This window comes from Poromitra crassiceps (assembly GCF_964638095.1).
Source record: "Poromitra crassiceps genome assembly, contig: HAP1_SCAFFOLD_179, whole genome shotgun sequence".
Taxonomy (NCBI): Eukaryota; Metazoa; Chordata; class Actinopteri; order Beryciformes; family Melamphaidae; genus Poromitra; species Poromitra crassiceps.
In genome coordinates this window covers 306,357-324,141 of record NW_028152201.1, presented here as the reverse complement: position 1 = coordinate 324,141, position 17,785 = coordinate 306,357, and the positions used below count along the sequence as shown (strand labels likewise).

The window sequence follows — 17,785 nt, the reverse complement described above, 5'->3', positions numbered from 1 at the left end:
GTTCCCCCTCTTCCTCCAGACCATCGTCCACTGTGCAAGGAAGACGGAGGATGCCCTGTGGAATCACCTGTTTGCTGCCGTGGGGAACCCCAAGGACCTGTTCAAGGAGTGTCTCATGGCTCTGGATCTTCTGGACACAGCAGCCTCGTATCTGATCATACTGCAGCCTGCAGGTACTGATTGGTTGCTGTGGTGGTCAGACAGACACAGTTCCACTCTAACACACTATGTGCTGTCCTATTCACCTTATGTTCAGACCTTACAGTGGGCCAAATTCTTCCGGGTCCTTTTAACACTTCCGGCGGTCACGGCGCAAAATAAGAGAGTTGTTTTTGGAGCGGACAGTGCAGGGGTAAAATAAAAAACGTAGCCTACTACTTTGAGCCAGTACACGGCAAGCAATCGAGTATCCACTGTTAGCCAGGTCAGATAACGTTATCGTCGACAATGACGAGCACTTTCTTGTAAAACATACCTGGACTCCAACAAAGAAAGCTTCAGATAGTTTTCTATCCTCCGAGTTGCGCTCGAGCCACTAACGTCAATAAGACCCGCAGACATTAACGTAATTCCCTGGAATTCGAGACTTAACGAGCCAGTTACATGGCGTTGCATTCTTAGACATTGCCGCTTGCTTTTATTTGGTATGTTACATACAATTGGCTAAATTATTAGTTAATTCAGAGTTAGATGATATTGGAGAAGCCAGCCATTTTATTTTATTTTAAGCTGGAAGTTTTGATACGGCCACACAACCGGGTAAAATGGGCGTGGCTACATAAGGTGAATACTGCTTCTCTTTCTACATGGTTGAGTGTTGATATGGATGCATTTTAGATTTTATTTGCAGATATTTGATATGTAGTGATAATAAAAAAATGCAGATATGTGTGTACATGTAGGGCTGGGCAATATATCGATATTATATCGATATTGCGATATGAAACTAGGTATCGTGATATGGCATAGGTGTTGTCTTTCCCTTGTTTTGAAGGCTGCATTACTGTAAAATGATGTAGTTTTCTGAACTTCGCAGAATGTTCTATTATTTGCCTTTACCCACTTAGTCATTATCTCCACATTACTGATGATTATCAAAAATCTCATTGTGTAAATATTTTGTGAAAGCACCAAGTTAGAAGTTACCTAGCCTGGTAAACCAGCCGGTCATGTGAACTCCCATTTCATTAAATCCTACCAGACCGTCTGTCCTTAAGCATTCACGCGGTGTTTAGGGGTGTCTAAAATAATCAATTATAAGATGCATCGCGATGCGGATGTACACGATTCTGCATCGATTCACAAATGTCAAAAATCGATTATTAAAAAAATATATATATATATATATATTTTTTTATAATCGAATAAAATATAATGGAAGTACATGCATTTGTTTATTTTAATTATGGATCATAATACAATGCATTTCCAATTTAAAAGTAGCCACACAGTGAGAAAAAAGAAAGTGAGAAAAAATAAATCATGTATTGGGGGAAAAAAAGTGATGCATCGATTTTAAGATGCATCGAGATGCAATCGAATCGTAGCCCTCTGAATCGAATCGTGAGGCCAGTGAAGATTCACAGCCCTAGTTTGCAGTGGGCGGAAGTTGGGGTGGGGGGTGAGGGGTGTACTTGCCTTGAGAGACAACTCCTTCAGCCAATCAGCATTGGGTCCAGTCAAACCCAAATCCACTTGGGAGAACGTCAAAAAACATATTTTCCGCTGAGAAACCCCGCTGTTGCATACTCCTGTACTTGTTTAATTGTTATTATTGAGTCTGTTTCTGCCATATCTATAAAGTAAGAACTAAACCAAACCCTCGCTGTGTGGTTTTGGTGTTTTGCGGAAAAAGTGTCTCTCCTCTTGACTTTGACCAGCTAGTAGTGTGGCTCTCATGGAAAAAATAGTGAGAATCACTGTGTACGCAGTCTTTCAAATAGATGTTGTAGGGAACTGGGAAGCTCTGAATGGCTGGAATCAACTTCTACATTTTGCACTGAATCAAATCAGTAGGAAAACAACAAAGCGTAGGAACCTGATTGCAAAAACCTCAGCAGGTGATCGACTTTTCTCAGCCGCCAAGCTTGAATTTGAATTTGCTGTTTAAGAAGCTGTTGGGAAGCCGGGACAAACCTGCACATTGTCTGCAGAGTTTCCCCGGCCACTCAGCTCTGTAGGAATTGAATGAACTCGTTGGTGGTGGTGGTGGTGAGTGCTGGGTGCTGATGGAGGGTCTGGTTCCTCTCTGCAGATGTGAAGAGTCCAGGGCAGAAGGACGTGCTGATGGGTGATGAGATTGATGAGGAGCCGTGTGTGTTTGGCTTCAGCTGCTCCACGGACCTGCTGGGGCTGGATGGAGAGGATGACGTCTTCAGCCCGTAAGTCTGCCTGCCTGCATGTCTCAGTGTCTCTGGCCTGTCAGTGGATCCCTTTGTTCTTTACCTTAACAGTGTTGTTTTGTTTTACAGCTTTACCTTCATCAAGAACATCCCGTCCCTCTCCCAGCAGGCCAAACCCAGTGCCAGACATATTCCCCCCAAAACCAGGAGCGCACCCAAGGCCACGCTGGTGTTGGGCCTGGTGAGTTCAGTCCTGCTCCTTCAGATACTTTATCATCCTCAGAAAGGAGATGGGGCTCTGTCTGTCTGTTTCTTACACACACACACACACACACACACACACACACACACACACACACACACACACACACACACACACACACACACACACACACACACAAGAGACAGACAGGCACACACATGCACACATAAACAAGAGACAGACACACACACTGATGACATCACTGATGATCACTGGCGCCGGAACAAGGGGGACATGGGGACATTTTGTCCCCCTTAAAATTTGGTCCCCCTAAAAAAAAAAAAAAAATTTTTTTTTTTTTTATTTATTTTTTTTATCTGAGGGGGCAACTGCCCCTGACGCTTAGAGCCCACTTTACACTGTTTACACAGCCTGTGATGCTTGTTAAAGCCGTGATCATTGTGGGATTATTACACCTGAGACAGACAGACCCAGGGATCAAGTTACAGAGAGCCCACTTTACACTGTTTACACAGCCTGTGACACTTGTTAAAGCCATGATCATTGTGGGATTATTACACCTGAGAGACAGACAGACCTGGACTCTGTACTGCACTCACTGTCATTGGCTGCTGCTATAATCGTATACGGTTATTGTTATTTTATTTTTGTTTTGAGATGACAAGTTTTGCACTGTGTTTCGAAGTGATAATAATAATAATAATAATAAGTTCAGTGTTTCTGCCTGTGTTGCTGTCTGTTGTAGTGTAATTATAAAATTACCTAAAGGGAGAGCAGGTCACCAAGTGAGTGAGAAAAGGAAAAATACTGAATAATTACATTACTACAGTATAATCCTAATGTTAATTTAAAATGAGATATTCATCTAAATATGGCTAAAAATCATCCAAGCGTCCATAAAAACGTCAATTTTTCGTCGGCGCCCTAATGGGCGCCGAAAAAAAAAAAAAAAAAAATTGTTTTTTTTTTTTTTTTTTTTTGTGTCCCCCTTATTGCAAACTCGTTCCGGCGCCACTGCTGATGATGAGAGAGGGGGAGCTCTCGACAAGTGAAAACAAAGTATTTTCTAACAAGCGTACCAGTCGATGGATTTCTGCCATTTGCAATTGCAACTAACGGCACAGTTGAGAAGTGTTCACACATTCAAGCCTCTCTTTTTCATTGTCTGTGAGCTTCTGCTAATTTTCATTATAAAAATTCTCAGTGTTGTAACAGTAATTATTAACCTTGGGTGGGTATACTGTGTACTTGCCTTGACAGACAACTCCTTCAGCCAATCAGCGGTGGATCCAGTCAAACCCAAATCCACTCGGGAGAACGACAAAAACACATTTTCCGCTGAGAAACTCCGCTGTTGCAAACTCCTGTTCTTGTTATTGAGTCTATTTATGCAATAACTGCACTTTATGGCTGCTTAAACTCGACAAACATTAACATTACTCCTCGAGACGATCAGGCAAGGAGGCGGCCATTATTGTTTTGTTAGTGCAGTGCTAGTGGCGTTCCTGATTGGCCAACTTGTGCAGTCGCTGATTGGCTCTTCCACTTTGCAGTTTCTGCTTGAGGCCAGATGGTCCCGCAGAACCAAATGAAATGTGAGTTCCTGTGACCGCGGCTGGTTTACCAGGCTACGTACATCATTACAGTACAGAAAGCCATCTTGGTTTCCTACTATAAGGTAGTCTCTCCCCAGACTCAAACATACGTTGAATCGCTGCGCTCCACATACTACATAAATGAGTCTGTGCCACTTCACAGCCACTGCTGGTTTTTAAGGCGGGTTGAAATTAAATTAGTGACGGGTCGTAGCACCGATGAGAGAGATCCTGATTGGAGAGGACTGAATCCATTACTGGCATATGACTGGCCAAGTGAACGGTTCCCTCCCATAACCACTGCCAGCCCTCTGAGGGAAAGTGTCCCAGACCCAGAGAGAGCTCTGCAGCATGCAGTAACGTAGTGTATCAGACCCAGAGAGAGCTCTGCAGCATGCAGTAACGTAGTGTATCAGACCCAGAGAGAGCTCTGCAGCATGCAGTAACGTAGTGTATCAGACCCAGAGAGAGATCTGCAGCATGCAGTAACGTAGTGTATCAGACCCAGAGAGAGCTCTGCAGCATGCAGTAACGTAGTGTATCAGACCCAGAGAGAGATCTGCAGCATGCAGTAACATAGTGTATCAGACCCAGAGAGAGCTCTGCAGCATGCAGTAATGTAGTGTATCAGACCCAGAGAGAGCTCTGCAGCATGCAGTAATGTAGTGTATCAGACCCAGACAGAGATCTGCAGCATGCAGTAACATAGTGTATCAGACCCAGAGAGAGCTCTGCAGCATGCAGTAATGTAGTGTATCAGACCCAGACAGAGATCTGCAGCATGCAGTAACGTAGTGTATCAGACCCAGAGAGAGCTCTGCAGCATGCAGTAATGTAGTGTATCAGACCCAGACAGAGATCTGCAGCATGCAGTAACATAGTGTATCAGACCCAGAGAGAGCTCTGCAGCATGCAGTAACGTAGTGTATCAGACCCAGAGAGAGCTCTGCAGCATGCAGTAACGTAGTGTATCAGACCCAGAGAGAGCTCTGCAGCATGCTTTTGAAGCCCTGCTGAGGAAGTGCAGCGGCAGAGGTCGTCCCAGATCGAAATTGAGTGTCCTCAATATCAGCCGCTCCATCCGCCGAATCTGGGCCTTTGTGACGGTGTTGTCGGTCATGTTGGCACATTCTGCAATCGGAGGACTGTAGATCTCCTCGTACTTGCAGGCGAGCAGCATGGCCGTCACTCCTACAAGCTGCAGCTTAGTAGGAGGCACTTGCTTGACCTGCAGCACATTAAGAATAGTGTTAGCTAGTTCACAGAAAGCTAGTTCACAGAAAGCTAGTTCACAGAAAGCTAGTTCACAGAAAGAGAAACGAGAACACTTCTAAAACAGTTGTGTACCTGTAGGAAACGGTCCAGGATGGCGACGGCAAGGTACAATGTCTCCTGATGCAGAGCAAAGTGGGAGTGAAGCCCGATCATCCAGTCCACCACCTTGGCTCTCATCTGTTCATTGATTTGGTACCCCTCCATGTAATTGGGTCGCACGGCCTGCTGCACCTGTGGACACACAACAAATATATATCAATATAAAATACACACTCCAATGGCAAAGAAAGAGCATAGCAGCTCAAAATAAACTAATCAGGGTGGAATTAGATTGTAGTCCCATGACATGTTGGTTCCTCCTGAATTTAAGAAATTAAACTGTGGCTGACAGCATGAATTACCTCAAGGAGGTGCATATAGGCATAAATGTCTTCAACGTCTTCAGCGCACAGCTGTGGCATGTCCCTGTCCTGCTTCACATCAGCTGTCTTCATCTCTGCTACAGGGGGAAGTGGGTACCACGCTTTGGTATGCACGCATGCACGCATGGGTTGAACCCGTTTTTGGTTGACTGGTCCGGCCTTCTGAAAGTACAATTGAATGTCACTCAAAGTCAGACATACTGTTAATAAGTTCAACACAACGCATGTTGGTTCATAACTTTGTGTCTGTCTGTTCTCTACCTGGCACTTCTTCCTTCCTTGGTGGACAACCAGGCCCCTGGCACTGGTCACCTTTGTCCATCCACAAGGACACTCACGCAGGATGAAAGAGTCCTTGTCGGACCTCCTGGCACGTCTCTGATGAGGGAAAAACAACAGCACAATGACAAACACCTCCACTGCATTTCTATTTGTTACAAGAAGGACGTCTTCCTCACAATAAACCCTGTCCACATGTTACATCCATAGTAGCCTATACACAGAAACGTATACAAAGCGACTTTAGCCTAAATCAATTAAAATCACTCAAAATAAAGTAGCTACATGAAAGTACAAACATAGCCTACACAAGAGCGGTGGAGGAGTGCAGTTGTCTGTCAGTGATTCTCAACCTTTTTCATATCAAGGACCCCTAATTTGATGACATTTTAGCTCTGACCCAAATCTGAGTCTTTATTAGATTTGCAAATAAACTATTTAGGCAGAGACAACAAAATACCCTATAGTCATTATTCTACACTGTGAGAACTGCTTGTAAATAAAATAATGCTGAAGTGGAACAATTCATCAATTTGCTGAAAACTCACTGAGGACCCCTTCTGGTCCCCCAACCACAGGTTGAGAACCACTGTTGTATATTAGCCTACATGATTTATCATGTTGTGTGCTGTGACAGTAACCGACCCTGAATCACTTACATTCTTATAGACCATGGTGACAGACTGACAGACAGCTTTGATGGGAAGTTGACTGTGAAGATCGAGGGAGCTGTAAAACAAGTGGACAAAAGGAATTTCACTAACTATGACCAAGCCACAAATAACTGATAGTTTGTTAGGGAGAATGGGGATGAAGGGATGGGGGAAGGGATGGGGGGAGGGGTTGATGGGATGAGGGATGAAGGGATGAGGGGATGAGGGATGAAGGGATGAGGGATAAGGGGGTGAGGGATGAGGGAAGGGATGGGGGGAGGGGGTGATGGGATGAGGGATGAAGGAATGAGGGATGAAGGGATGAAGGGATGAGGGATGAAGGGATGAGGGGGTGAGCGGATGAGGAATGAATGGATGACTTGGAGGAAGTATGAGTAGATGTCTCGAGGAACCAGGGAGTGAGACTCTGGATGGGGGAACTGCCTCGGCGATGGAATCTTCATGGTCTTGATGGCTCCATCTTATCCCTGGTGGTTCCTAGGCTGAGATAGAAGATTAAGGGGTTGGGTGGGAGGGATGAGTTTGGTCTTGAGACGAGAGAAAGGATCTTGGTTTGGGGCGTATATATAGGTGGAGCGAATGATTGAATCCGGGCGGAGCAAGGGATTGCCTGATTGAATGATTGACTGAGTGGTTAGTTGTGGCATGGCCTTGTTCCCGAACTTTAGTTATAATGTTATTATAACTTCATTTCACTAACTATGACCAAGCCACAAATAACTGATAGTTTGTTAGGGAGAATGGGGATGAAGGGATGGGGGAAGGGATGGGGGGAGGGGTTGATGGGATGAGGGATGAAGGGATGAGGGGATGAGGGATGAAGGGATGAGGGGATGAGGGATGAAGGGATGAGGGATAAGGGGGTGAGGGATGAGGGGAGGGGGTGATGGGATGAGGGATGAAGGAATGAGGGATGAAGGGATGAAGGGATGAGGGATGAAGGGATGAGGGGGTGAGCGGATGAGGAATGAATGGATGACTTGGAGGAAGTATGAGTAGATGTCTCGAGGAACCAGGGAGTGAGACTCTGGATGGGGGAACTGCCTCGGCGATGGAATCTTCATGGTCTTGATGGCTCCATCTTATCCCCAAAAGAACTTCATTGGCTGAGATGAGCATGGGCATTACGGACGTCACTGAGGTTGCTATGGATGTAGCTGTGGTAGGCTTGGGATGACCAACGGCCTAGGACTTTGATGGTGTGATCAGGGATACCTTGCCTGGAGGCTGAAGATGCAGCTCCGATGCGGAAAGAGTGGCCAGAATATAATTCAGGCGATATTCCTGATTTTGAGAGGACTTACGGGAAGATGGGATGTGAGGTTCCGAGTCGATCGGATTTTGAGTTTGTAGATGATGTCGGAAGTATGAATTGTAAGGTCGGAAAGACTTGCATGTCGAGGTGGATTGGAGATGGACGTGGTTGAGTTGAATTCTGAACGTCTGAAGAAACGTGGATCTGAGGGTTGCGTTGGAGACGGGGATGAGTACCCTGTGCGGAGGGTGTTGATGTTAAGTGTTGAAGTTAATCGTGGCTCTGCCTTTCCGCAGGCTGATGAGGGAAAGGGAGATGGCAGGACGTAGGCGCCAGTGAGTAGTTGACAGGGGAATTGATGCTATTGAAGTAGATGTGGATCACGAAAGTTCTGATGTGAAGAGAGGAATGGGCGTAGGTGATGAAGTTCAGATGGTGACGACGTCCGATAAAGGAAACGATAAGTTGTAACGTGTGAGGACGGACTTGAAGCAAGTCCATCCTGTGGGGTATGATGACGATGTTCTGGGAGCTAGGTTGTTGAGGATGGCTTGTCAGGATGCTGAGGTCAGGTGCTGCAGCTGCGAGTTTTAGTTGAAGATGGGGGCTAAATTGGAACTGGAATTAGTCGGAGACTGAAGTAGAGTTTGAATTTCTGGAATGAGACACTGGTCGGAGAATCAGTGATGGAGTTTTGTAACTGGAAATGTGAGCGGTACGGATGATGAATTGATGCTGGGCTGAGATCGGGATAAGGTAATGTGTGATTTGCAAGATGATGATGTTGACTACTGCTGTGTTGTCTATGTAGATGACCACTTGTGCCCCCAAAGAAGTGCTGCAACCAAGATGGGATCCAACTTGTGGATAGCGGCTGAAGGGGAGAGTAGAGCGAACTCAGGTGGCCAGTCGGATGCGCTCCACCTCCCTCCGTGGTAGCCGGTGAATCCGATGTATGGTTTTGCATCGGTGAACAGCTGGATGTCCAGGTTGCGTGAGATCATCGTAGAAAACGATGTGCCGTTCCAGGAGGGGCAGTATTGCTATTGCCATGTCTCCGTTTTACAAGCGTTGTCTATGGCAAATTGGCAATGTGGTCAGATGTCGTCGTGGATGAAGATCGCATCCTGGGAGGGAGCCCGCTGGGCTCGGTGTCCCAGGATAACGGACGATCTCCATCCACCCGCGGCGAGCTTCAACGCAGCAGCAGATGGCTCGTCAGATGTCGTCGAGGTCGTCGTGGATGAAGATCGCATCCTGGGAGGGAGCCCGCTGGGCTCGGTGTCCCAGGATAACGGACGATCTCCATCCACCCCCAACAAGCTTCAACACAGCGGGAGATGGGCTGGTCAGATGTCGTCGCAGATGTAGCTGTGATATGCTGAAGCGGCTATGTACAGGAGGTGGGAGAGGGAGGATCATCCTTGGGGAATGATGGGGATGGCGTAGACGAGGTGTCTGAGCAGGGCGAGGAGTTGGCATTTGGTACATGTAGCAGCAAGGAGGTAGCTGACTGAAGGTTCTGAGATGACCTGGATGCCTGGCTGGAAATCGTGAGAGAAACTGAAAATGAGGAAGTTTGACGAATTTAGGGTCTGGGTGTTGTTAAAAGGCATTGTATAAGGTGTTGATGTTGATTGGTGTGCAGGGATGCTTGGCATTCATGCTGAATGTTTGGTAAGGTAGTAAGGGTAGGTGTCCGTTCTCTGGAGCGGGTGGGGTGAGGGTGTTTTGAGTAGGATGGGTCCAATGTTGCTTTGTAATTCTCTGGAAGCATGATGGTGGAATGTGGAGGGTTGGAGTAGTTCAGCGAGGGCCATGTAGTTACCAGTTATTATCTGCTACCTGAGGGTGGATGAGACTGGAATTGGGCGTGGTGCTGTGGGTTGAACTGGAGGTTGAGCGGTGGTAAGGGTGAATAGGCTGGCTGCAGGTGGGGCTGAAGAGAATGCTGGGAAGCTGGCTGTAGGTGGCGCTGTGGAGAATGCTGGAAAGCTGGCTGATGGTGGAATTGTTGCAAAACCGGTTGCAGGTGGTGCTGTGGTTGAGGGTGCAGAGCTAAACGGAATTAAATACATTTGGGTGATGGGGAAGGGGAGGGGGGAGGGTTTGGGGGAGGGAGGGGAAAAAGGACAGGTTAGTAGGAAATGAGTTGATCGGAGCAACTGTTATGGAGGCTGAAGGAACCGCAGTAGCCGGTGGGTTGATGTTAACACTGGCAGAAGGAAGGGAAGAAGAAAGGATGTTGGGATGAGGGGGTGCATGTGCATGGGGTGATAGTGCAGCCTGCGGACATAGGGATGAGAGAATTGAAGCAATGAGGTTAGACAAAGCAGAAACAGAGGGAGCAGGCACGGGGGGGGGGGGCATTCTCGCCCTCCTGACTGAGGCTGCCAGAATGGCTGCAGGAATGGCTGCCGTCTGCGACGCTGGACTGGCATGGGACTTGGAAAGAGTGGAAAACATGAAGATGGACTGTGTGCAACTGTGTACAACTGTGAAACGTGTATTCATGGAATGTAAATGTTACGCACGAGAAAGAAAAAGGCTGTATGCTGCTGTATAGGACGAGTCAACGTGACTTCATTTGCCACCCATAGTTAATAGTATGAGCTGTGCCAACAACATTAACATCCCGAAACTATACATCACATCGCTTATATTTTGATATTCTGAGTGAGAGCAGAACTAGCCCGAGAGTCTGATGTATAATATATACGTGTCGTGTCAAAATTGTGTGAACTGTCTCAGTTCTCCAAATGCAAACGGAGTCAAGCCAGCTAGAGCAGACACTCACACCTCGCACCACTTGGGCTCCATAGGGTTCGAACGCCGCTGCCACCCAGTGAGCGGCCCGTTCATCAAAATGCCGCTCGGCTGATCCCTCACACTAAGCCTGGGCACAAAGACTAACAATGAAGAGCCTGCTGAATCCACTGAGAATCAGTGTTGGGCAAGTTATTCTTCCTATTGTTATTGTCATCTATAATGGTTGGTTATTTGCATAAGACAACGGTTTGATTAGGAAATTATTGTATAAACTATGTGCTTTGATTTAATAAAATGCAACTCAATTTGTAACTTGAGTTACTGATGAAGTAACTGGTATATATTACTGAAATCCTATAAGTAATAAGTTACATTACTGAGTTACTGCTAAAATAATATATTACGTGTAATATGTTACTTTGTAATGAGTTAACCCCAACGCTGCTGGGAATCATGCAAGGACTGTGCTGGCAGTTCTTGAATTCACACCATAAAACACCATAAACAGTAATATTTCCGACCAGTGAGAGGCAGCAGTGTGCCGTAAGGCATCAAGTCTGCCGGAAAACTATAATAATAATAAGAAGAAGCTGCACCGCGCCAAAGAGCATGGAAGGAAAGAGACGAAACTCCGGCCATTTTTGGAAACAGAATGCGCCTCGCAGTGGTCAGCTGCGGTAGCGCGGGCCCCTATAATCAGCCTCTCTAAACAGTAACTCAACGGGAGAACACTCTAAATTTCGTGGATTCACATCTTTTCTGGGCGTACTGCAAATCTTGATTGAAGTGGTGTAGTGCAGGGATGTAAAACAACAACCATATTGTGGAAACTAAGCAAAATTTTTCGTTTTCTTTGTTTAGTTTTTTCAAGATAAATAGCTAATGCGGCTGTCGTCCACTCCGTCAGAAGTGCGTTGCCGTGGTTTTAACCTCGGGTCCTTTGCATTTACTATTTATCTTGAAAAAACTAAAAGAAAAAAACGAAAAATTTTGCTTAGTTTCCACAATATGGTTGTTGTTTTACATCCCTGCACTACACCACTTCAATCAAGATTTACAGTACGCCCAGAAAAGATGTGAATCCACGAAATTTAGAGTGTTCTCCCGTTGAGTTACTGTTTAGAGAGGCTGCTTATAGGGGCCCGCGCTACCGCAGCTGACCACTGCGAGCCTGTGCGAGGTTCTTTTGGCGCTGTCACGCTTCCAAAAATAAAAAATGGCGGAGGCTGCTGGGCGCTGATGTTGCAATGGGGCAATATGGAGCTTTCAGTTCTTTCCATAAAAGTTCTTTGACCGCGCTGCAGCGTCGGTCAGCGTGATGACGTCATCCGGGATCGCCGTGGTGTTGCCGGAAGCGCCCGGTGGCTTTGGGTGCTGGATGATGACGTTGTTGATTGATGAAGTTTGGTTAGCAACCAAACTTTTTGCAGTGATCACTGCGATGAAATGGTACCTTGTTTTTACGGATGGCAGTTGTCCCGTTGTTGACGTTTGTCGTCGGCATGATGTGTGTGTGTGGATTGAGATGAGACTGGATTACCGTGAGTTTGGCCGCGTCGGCTAAACGGCGATGATTGCCTTGTGTGGCTACTAGATGGCTAGTAGTAGCGTTGGCACTGCTGTAGGTTTGAGCCATGGTTTGGGCATACCGTTGGGAAGGCTTGTGAATCTCCGAGCGAAGACGAGGCGGCAGGTCGGAACGACGGACCGGAGGCTCGTCGGCAGCATTGCATTTGCAAGTGAGATGAAACCTGTGTGGGTCCTCGCCGACGCCAAGCAATTCGTTGCTGTCAGAGAGGTGGAACTGGAACGTGGATTCCATGACAGTCAGGTAAGAGCTGAAGTTTCGTGTTGTCTGTCTTGGAGTGAAACTCAGAATGAGTTTGGTCTTGAGACGAGAGAAAGGATCTTGGTTTGGGGCGTATATATAGGTGGAGCGAATGATTGAATCCGGGCGGAGCAAGGGATTGCCTGATTGAATGATTGACTGAGTGGTTAGTTGTGGCATGGCCTTGTTCCCGAACTTTAGTTATAATGTTATTATAACTTCATAAGTAGTGAGAGTCGTTAATAATCCAACATACTTTACTTTACTTTATTGGTATTTAGCAGACGCCTTTATCCAAAGCGACTTACATCATGATCATATACAGCACACAATAACATGAATAGATCAAATAGAAAAACAGTAGTAAAAATATGAGAAGCCAATATAAAAGGGGAGATTAAAGGTGAGAACAGTTAAAGGAGCCATCATATAAGAAACAGAAAATTCAATTACAAACACATGGAAAGCAGGCAGAGGGAAGGGAGGGAATTCAGGAAGAGTCAATATAAAGTCTGAAGAGGTGAGTTTTAAGTTTCCTGCGGAAAATGGGGAGTGATGCAGCAGTCCTGATGTCCGGGGGAAGTTCATTCCACCATTTTGGGGCCAGGTAGGAGAAAAGTCTCGACCGAGAGCGGCTTCTGAGCCCACGTAGCAGGGGAGGGGCGAGACGTCCTGCACTAGTAGAGGGGCGGAGTGGGCGGTGAGAGGTTTGAAAAGTGACCATAGACTGTAAGTATGAGGGGGCTGTTTGGTGAACGGCCTTGAAAGCTAGTGCCAGAGTTTTGAATTTGATGTGTGCTAGGATGGGAAGTCAATGAAGCTCTCGGAAAAGGGGGGTGACATGGGAAAAGGGGGGTGACATGGGAAAAGGGGGGTGACATGGGAAAATCTAGGTAAGTTGTAGACCAGACGGGCTGCTGTGTTCTGAATGAGCTGAAGAGGAAGTATTTCAGAGGCAGGGAGGCCTGCCAAAAGGACGTTGCAGTAGTCAATGCGTGACAGTACCAGTGCCTGTACGAGAATTTGTGTAGCTTCTCTGGTGAGAAATGGGCGGATCTTGCGAATATTGAAGAGGGAGAACCGGCAGGAGCGTGCTGTTGCGGCAATGTAGGCAGAGAAGGTGAGTTGGTGGTCAAGGATCACTCCCAGGTTTTTAGCTGTTTGAGATGGAGTTACGGTGTGGTTGTCAATGGATATGGAGAGGTCAGTCAGGGGGGATTCTTTGGCAGGGAGGAAGATGATCTCGGTTTTTCCAGGGTTGAGTTTGAGGTGGTGATCCGCCATCCAGACACCAACGTCTTTCAGGCAGGCAGAGATCCGTGACCCAATTGAAGTATCAGAGGGGGGGAAGGAAAGGTAAAGCTGTGTGTCGTCGGCATAGGATGACATGAGTGGCCTTTTACAAGTCGTTACTGTTACCGTAAATTCGGTTGAAACAGTAGGACTTTATGTCAATAAAATCACAACTGTGTAAGAATAACAGGTGAACCGTTACAAAAGTTGAAAATCGGTGCTGAAGAGCGGATGGTAGCAATTCAGAAAATGTCTTAATAATCCGTATTTACTTTTGCAGGTAACCTATAGCCTCGTCGAGGCTAGAGATAAGCCCACGTTAAAATTGCTAGATTTTTTAAATGGAGCGTCAGTCTCTCTCGATACACAACAGTGTTGCAACCATCGACATAAATAGGGTTGCAACGAGCACTGCACTCCAAGCACAGCACTCCGAGAGTGCGTTAGAACCTACTTGACGGGCAATTGACTTGATCAGCGAGCATTTTGAAAAGACGTCACCAATGTGCAAGGCCGTAACATTAACCTATAGCCTCGTCGAGGGCGAGGCTACAGATAATAACCAAGCCCACATTAAAATTACTAGATTTTTAAATGGAGCGCCAGTCTCTCGATACACAACACTCGAACGGGTTAGAACCTACTTGACGGGCAATTGACTTGATCAGCGAGCATTTTGAGTTTAAAACGGTTAATATGGTCACCAATGTGCAAGGCCGGGTGAAAGGAATCTGTGTCACGTTAACGTTACCTTCAAGCTGAATTATGTTAGGCAGTTTGGAACCAGACGTGCACAGTTAAACACAGAAGTAACTTTGTCATATTTTTCTACGGTGGAAAAGAACGTGCATTCTTACCTTGAAAGGGTAGGCGGTGTCGTCTCTGGGCGGTGTATCCTTCTAGTTCTTCGTTCACTGTAGTGTTCAATTGACGGAGCGAGTCCAGTGTGTCGACTGCTTGCGTCAAAAAAAGCTAGCACCTGAAAACTTTCCGCTAAAACTTTCAAATATATGCCGCATTCAAGCGCCGGGATTGGCCAGGCGCTCATGCTTATGGCAAATGGAGACGCTGCATAAAATAGGCCACGCCCATCGTTGCTGGGATGTTGCTGGGGGAAAACGCCATATTAATACGTCACACGACTGGAGCTGTAAGCTAGCTAGCGTTAGCTGTTTACAAGCCACAAACTTTTAGTAAACCCTCAGCGCGATTCAAAATGAATGTAATAGATCATGTACGGGACATGGCTGTGCTGGACTTCATTCCAATGTCCGGATCATGAGCAGTTTGTTACTGACGATGAGCAATAACAACCTGTGAGTAACGTTAGCTTAGCAGCGTTAGCGCGCTCCGTCTATTTGCTGAATAGTCATCTCTGTTGTATTTGCTCATATTTAGCGAGTGACAGCATAGTATCGTTAGCGTTAGTTGGTTATTATATAGCACATAACGTAGTAGGCCAGCCAGTTAGCCACCCATAATAACCTCAACATGAACGCAAACTACACAGTAGCCTACACAGGGTTTCAATGATGTCAGCTGCAAGCTAATTTAGCTTGAAGTTTTCTGCTCAAACGTGTCTAAACGTTATGGGATACGTTCTCTTCACATATTTTCTTCCACAATGTAAACGGTTTAGTATACTGTTGTATCAAGCTAACGTTATAGCTAACGCTATCTATAACGCTATCTAAGTTCCAGGGAATACTGCAAAGTCAAATGGCCATGGTAAAGTAGAGCAACGTATAGTGCCTGGTGTCCTTTAGGGTCCCCAGTAAAACATGAACATAGCGTTTAATTTCATTGTTGCCTCATTCATTAGAAGTTAGATTAGCACCATGAAAGAAAGGACTTTTCTGACCAGATGTTTTACTCTCCACTTACAGTGAGTGTAGACAGACAACAAAGATCTTCATAGACTGTCTGGGACTGGCTCATAGACTGTCTGTGGTCTAAAGTGGTTCGCTTTGACTGAAAGACACTCCTATGTTCCTCTAATATGCTCTACTCGTAACTGTGGGTATTTAACTTTTGCATTTAAAAACTGGGACATTGTTGACTAATTTTCCAGTCAGGAGAACACATGGGAAATGAGACAAATAGTAAAATGTTCTGGAAAAGCTTGTGTTGTCCTGGATGATTATTTCACCATGCCCATATTTTCCTTTAGCTGAGCATGTTCTACTAGGCTATCTATCAGAGCTCATCAAAACGGATAACATTGCCATCTGAAAGGGCTAAAGTATGTTCAGGATCTAAACGTTCAAATGGTAGTTCATAAACAAGAGTATTTTGAATAGGCTTCTCTCTGTTATGTTGTGGAAACACTGTGAACGCACCACAAAGTCACGTCACATGATAGCACATGCAGGTTAAATGGCATTACAACTGACCAAAACTCAGAATGATGTAAGTTGCATTATCCTTCAAATGTAAATATTAGGGACTGCTGGCTGGTGACTGTGGTAGTTTTTATTAGGTTTACCCAAGAACACATCCCATCTTAAAAGTCTAACTTCCATCGCTATGTACCTCTGCAGGTGTGTTTATTCTATGATAACTTTGTCATCATCTCTAAGCATGTAAGAGATTATTTTATTGCTAAGTTATATAGCCATAGACTGCACAATCTATTAAATCAGACATCCACAGAGAAGAACATCTTGTATCCCTCTCTGTCATACCAGCTAGATCATCACTGAAAAGGTCCTGGAATAAGTCCTGGAAAATGATTTCTAGAAAAGAGTGGGAACCCTGACAATGCTTCCTGTCCAAGCAGGGTGTCCACACACAACAATGTGCTATATCAACTATCCTGGATTGCTTGTTGCATCCCAGTGCTCTGGACCTTTATTTTGTATTTTTTATTGGGGGAAGGGGGGGGGGGGGAGGGCTAATTAAACATTTGTTCTTCTATCATTTCTTTATTCATTTTAGTTGTCAGTTGCACATGTTTCTATAACCACATTTTGCTATCTTGTTTATATCCCATGTTTAGGCTAATTGTGTTTTCTCCCTGCTGTAGTCTATTGCTGTTTGCTGCTGCCATGACACAGATACATTTTTCTGCATTCATTTATATTGTCTGGATCTCTTTGACTACAGAGAGCTGTTCTCGCCATCCCAGAAGTACCAACTGTTGGTTTACCACGCCGATGCCATCTTCCATGATAAGGAGTACCGCAATGCTGCCTGCAAATACAGCATGGCCCTGCAGCAGAAGAAGGTCCTCAGCAAAACATCTAAAGTTCGTACTTCTAATGTTGGGGGAGCGTCCAACATACAGGCACAGGTATGTCATGTAAAACCTATCAATCTGAAACTGTAATCAACCCATGCTACCATATGTTCTCTTTATTATTATTATTATTATTATTATTATTTATTATTATTATTATTTATTATTACTATTATTATTATTATTATTTATTTTTATTATTATAATTTCTATCTGGGTATCTGGGTAGTGTAGAGCTAAAAGCACTCTCCTACAACCACGGAGACCCAGGTTCAATAGAGGGTATGCACACCCACTGGAACACACCCCCTCAATCGGGAATGAGTGTCAAAATGAGTTCCTCCCTGAGCAGCAGGTGTCAGTTATCTAGGCTGATTACTGCATTCAAGCTCAGTCTTGCTGTTACTCAGTGGGTGTGACCCCACAGTGACTTCTGCCACTGTGACATCACATGCATACCCTCTATTTGCGGCACTGGTACTTCCAGCTTGGTCGGACGTTCCAACAGACACAATTGGCCGTGTCTGCAGGTGGGAGGCCGGTGGGGTATCAGTCTTGGTCGCTGCACTAGTGCCTCCTCTGGTCGATCGTG

General features: G+C 45.6%; 1 protein-coding gene across 3 annotated transcripts in view; it reads left to right on the top strand.

Moving 5' to 3' along the window:
- Positions 1–39: 39 nt before the first annotated feature.
- LOC310770691 (anaphase-promoting complex subunit 7-like) overlaps positions 40–17,785 on the top strand; it is a 21,258-nt gene continuing 3,512 nt past the window's right edge. For 2 of the 3 annotated variants that reach the window (XR_014552341.1, XM_083663423.1), the window contains exons 1-2: positions 12,450–12,665; positions 17,061–17,247. The gene's annotated coding sequence lies outside the window, so the exon portion shown is untranslated. Of the gene's footprint in view, positions 174–2,254; positions 2,382–2,471; positions 2,584–12,449; positions 12,666–17,060; positions 17,248–17,785 lie in introns of those variants that run through there. The other variant, XM_083663422.1, reaches the window with a different exon arrangement.